This window comes from Coregonus clupeaformis, unplaced genomic scaffold, assembly GCF_020615455.1.
Source record: "Coregonus clupeaformis isolate EN_2021a unplaced genomic scaffold, ASM2061545v1 scaf0917, whole genome shotgun sequence".
Taxonomy (NCBI): domain Eukaryota; kingdom Metazoa; phylum Chordata; class Actinopteri; order Salmoniformes; family Salmonidae; genus Coregonus; species Coregonus clupeaformis.
In genome coordinates, this window is record NW_025534371.1 from 171,475 (window position 1) to 176,575 (window position 5,101).

A 5,101-nucleotide genomic window follows, 5' to 3' on the forward strand; every position below is an offset into this window, starting at 1 on the left:
GATCGGTAAGGTGCTCTGACAACTGATGCTTAAAGTTAGTGAGGGAGATAAGTGTCTCCAGCTTCAGAGATTTTTGCAATTTGTTCCAGTCATTGGCAGCAGAGAACTGGAAGGAATTGCGGCCAAAGGAGGTGTTGGCTTTGGGGATGACCAGTGAGATATACCCGCTGGAGCGCAGACTACGGGTGGGTGTTGCTATGGTGACCAATGAGCTAAGATAAGGCGGGGATTTGCCTAGCAGTGATTTATAGATGGCCTGGAGCCAGTGGGTTTGGCGACGAATATGTAGTGAGGACCAGCCAACAAGAGCGTACAGGTCACAGTGGTGGGTATTATATGGGGCTTTGGAGACAAAACGGATGGCACTGTGATAGACAACATCCAATTTGCTGAGTAGAGTGTTGGAGGCTATTTTGTAAATGACATCGCCGAAGTCAAGGATCGGTAGGATAGTCAGTTTTACGAGGGCATGTTTGGCAGCATGAGTGAAGGAGGCTTTGTTGCGAAATAGGAAACCGATTCTAGATTTAACTTTGGATTGGAGATTCTTAATGTGAGTCTGGAAGGAGAGTTTACAGTCTAACCAGACACCTAGATATTTGTAGTTGTCCACGTACTCTAGGTCAGACCCGTCTAGAGTAGTGATTCTAGTCGGGTGGGCGGGTGCAAGCAGCGTTCGGTTGAAGAGCATGCATTTAGTTTTACTAGTGTTTAAGAGCAGTTGGAGGCTACTGAAGGAGTGTTGTATGGAATTGAAGCTCGTTTGGAGGTTTGTTAACACAGTGTCCAATGAAGGGCCAGATGTATACAAAATGGTGTCGTCTGCGTAGAGGTGGATCTGAGAGTCACCAGCAGCAAGAGCGACGTCATTGATATACACAGAGAAAAGAGTTGGCCCAAGAATTGAACCCTGTGGCACCCCCATAGAGACTGCCATAGGTCCAGACAACAGGCCCTCCGATTTGACACATTGAACTCTATCTGAGAAGTAGTTGGTGAACCAGGCGAGGCAGTCATTTGAGAAACCAAGGCTATTTAGTCTGCCAATAAGAATGCGGTGGTTGACAGAGTCGAAAGCCTTGGCCAGGTCAATGAAAACGGCTGCACAGTACTGTCTATTATCGATCGCGGTTATAATATCATTTAGGACCTTGAGCGTGGCTGAAGTGCACCCATGACCAGCTCGGAAACCGGATTGCATAGCGGAGAAGGTACGGTGGGATTTGAAATGGTTGGTGATCTGTTTGTTGACTTGGCTTTCAAAAACTTTTGAAAGGCAGGGCAGGATGGATATGGGTCTGTAACAGTTTGGATCTAGAGTGTCACCCCCTTTGAAGAGGGGGATGACCGCGGCAGCTTTCCCAATCTCTGGGGATCTCAGACGTTACGAAAGAGAGGTTGAACAGGCTGGTAATAGGGGTTGCGACAATTTCGGCGGCTAGTTTTAGAAAGAAAGGGTCCAGATTGTCTAGTCCAGATGATTTGTAGGGGTCCAGATTTTGCAGCTCTTTTAGAACATCAGCTGTCTGGATTTGTATGAAGGAGAAGCGGGGGGGGGCATGGGCAAGTTGCAGCGGAGGGTGCAGAGCTGGTGGCCGGGGTAGTGGTAGCCAGGTGGAAAGCATGGCCAGCCGTAGCAAAATGCTTGTTGAAATTCTCGATTATTGTAGATTTATCGGTGGTGATAGTGTTTCCTAGCCTCAGTGCAGTGGGCAGCTGGGAGGAAGTGCTCTTATTTTCCATGGACTTTACAGTGTCCCAAAACGTTTTGGAGTTAGTGCTACAGGATGCAAATTTCTGTTTGAAAAAGTTAGCCTTTGCTTTCCTAACTGCTTGTGTATATTGGTTCCTAACTTCCCTGAAAAGTTGCATATCACGGGGGCTATTTGATGCTAATGCAGTACGCCACAGGATGTTTTTGTGCTGGTCAAGGGCAGTCAAGTCTGAGGAGAACCAGGGGCTATATCTGTTCTTAGTTCTGTATTTTTTGAATGGGGCATGTCTATTTAAGATTGAGAGGAAATAACTTTTAAAGAACAACCAGGCATCCTCTACTGACGGAATGAGATCTATATCCATCCAGGATACCTGGGCCAGGTCAATTAGGAAGGCCTGCTCGCTGAAGTGTTTTTGGGAGCGTTTGACAGTGATGAGGGGTGAGTGCGTTTGACCGCGGACCCGTTACGGACGCAGGCAATAAGGCAGTGATCGCTGAGATCCTGGTTGAAGACAGCGGAGGTGTATTTAGAGGGTAAGTTAGTCAGGATGATATCTATGAGGGTACCCATGTTTACGGATTTAGGGTTGTACCTGGTAGGTTCGTTGATAATTTGCGTGAGGTTGAGGGCATCTAGCTTGGATTGTAGGATGGCCGGGGTATTAAGCATATCCCAATTTAGGTCACCAAGCAGTACGAACTCTGAGGATAGATGGGGGGCAATCAATTCACATATGGTGTCCAGGGCACAGCTGGGGGCTGAGGGGGGTCTGTAGCAAGCGGCAACAGTGAGAGATTTATTTCTGGAAAGGTGGATTTTTAGAAGTAAAAGCTCAAACTGTTTGGGCTCAGACCTGGATAGTATGATGGAGCTCTGCAGGCTATCTCTACAGTAGATTGCAACTCCACCCCCTTTGGCAGTTCTATCTAGACGGAAAATGTTATAGTTGGGGATGGAAATTTCAGAATTTTTGGTGGCCTTCCTAAGCCAGGATTCAGACACTGCTAGAACATCAGGGTTGGTGGAGTGTGCTAACGCAGTGAATAACTCAAACTTAGGAAGGAGGCTTCTGATATTTATGTGCAGAAAACCAAGACTTTTACGGTTACAGAAGTCAACAAATGATAGCTCCTGGGGAGTAGGAGTGATACTGGGGGCTGCAGGGCCTGGGTTAACCTCTACATCACCAGAGGAACAGAGGAGGACTAGAATAAGGATACGACTAAAGGCTTTAAGAACTGGTCTTCTAGTGCGTTGGGTACATAGAATAAAGGGGGCAGTTCTCCGGGCGTTGTAGAAAAGATTCAGGGCATTATGTACAGAAAAGGATATGGAAGGATATGAGTACAGTTCAGGTAATCCTAAACGTTGGGTAACAATGAAAGAGATAGCGTCATTGGAGGCATCGATTGAGCCGGTCTCGGCGTGTATGGGGGGAGGAACAAAGGAACTATATGAGACAGTTTGAGAGGGACTAGGGGTTCTACATTGAAATTGTATAATAAGAACTAACCCAAACAGCAATAGGCAAGGCATAATTGACATGGGAGAGAGGCATAAAGCAGTCACGTGTTATTAGAGAGAGCTAAGACACAACTGGAAATAGCGATAACGTTTGGGCTAAGACTAAACAGAATAAACAGGACAGAGTACCGTGTAAAGGAACAGTCCAGCAGGCATCAGCTGTGCAGCTGAGTGATCATAAGGTCCAGTGAACAGCAATATGTGAGTCCGAGAGCAGTTCAAATTGGTGCTTCAGCACAGCTAGCAGGGAGCTAGCAGGCTAGCTCAAGGCTAACAGGTGCTTGCTATAGGGCAATGGTAATGGTAATCAGCCAACAACAGGTTGCAGCTAGCTAGCTGGTTGTGATGATCCGGCGCTAGGGTCCAGTGATTCCGGCAGAAAGTCCAATAAGCTATGGGTCGATAGCACGCTGGGTCGATAGCACGCTGTGCAGACTGGCCGACGAATTGTCCAGGCTAGCTAGAGCTGGCTGGTGGATAGTGTAGGCCACGGACAATGGTGAAGACGCTAACGGTGACTAATAACAGGTAGCCATTTAGTTGCAGCTAGCTAGCTGGTTGTGATGATCCGGCGCTAGGGTCCAGTGATTCCGGCAGAAAGTCCAATAAGCTATGGGTCGATAGCACGCTGGGTCGCACACCTTTATGTCACATATCACATGTAATTGTGATATGTGACATAAAGGTGATATATTATACCTATAGGTATAATGGTGACATAACCATGACTATATTAACACTGAGGAAACAATCACCTACTGTTGTTTCTGATAACATAATACTAGCTGTGGCTAATCAACAGAGCAGCTTTACCTTGGCCTGTACTTTTAGTTGGGCCTTGTGCTGGGGGATGACAGTGCTGTATGTGGCATCATCATCATCTTCAGGAAATGGGGCCTGCTGGTAGAGAGAGACCCAGATAACAAAAATGTATTGTTGTATTGTTATAGTGTATATTTATATATTGCTTGTTCCAAGACAGAAAATTATACTGTAAATACAATTGTTTTCTAAAACAGATGCAAATTTGCCAAGGCTATGACGTTATATGAGTAACAGCCATAATGTTGTCTAAGACCCAAGATGCATGTAGCCATATGTTGACCTTCTGTTCTGTCTTGAACTGATCAGGCATCACAGTGCTGTACATCACGTCATGGTGGCTGTCTGGGTTTGGGCTCTGAGAAATGGACAGGACAGAAGGTAAACATATGGCTACATGTATAGAGAGAGAGAGAGAGAGAGAGAGAGAGAGAGAGAGAGAGAGAGAGAGAGAGAGAGAGAGAGAGAGAGAGAGAGAGAGAGAGAGAGAACCCAAGCTCACACTGCTGAGATGGAGTGATTGGTACTAGTCCAAGATCTCCACAGACCTAAACCAGGTTTATTCAGTTTGTACCTGCTGTGCTGTTTCTCTGGTGTGGCTCACTCTGCTGTATGTAATGTCCTGCTCAGGGTCAGCAGACTGCAAAGAAATAAATAGCAAAGAGATACAGGACTTGTCTATTTACCAACTAAACCACAGTTTGTTTCCATGATAGGATGCAGTCACAGATATATTTAGTGAACTGACAACTTCCTGTTCTCTGTCTTTTAAACATCATTTGTCAACGTCTTGAGTGTTATAAGACCTTGGGTTCAGAATATGGGACCTTTTATGTCAACTCATTGATAACCAACTGAAGAGGTAACACTAGAGTCAAATGGTAGATGATCCCAAATCATGAACAGAAAAGCAGATGGTTGAAAATAATATAATATAATAAATTAAGTGTATCCTACCACTGAGTTGTTAGGTGTCTGGTCCTTGGCCTTATTGTCCTCTGGAATAAAGAGAGGGAGATGTCAATTACTTCTGAGTT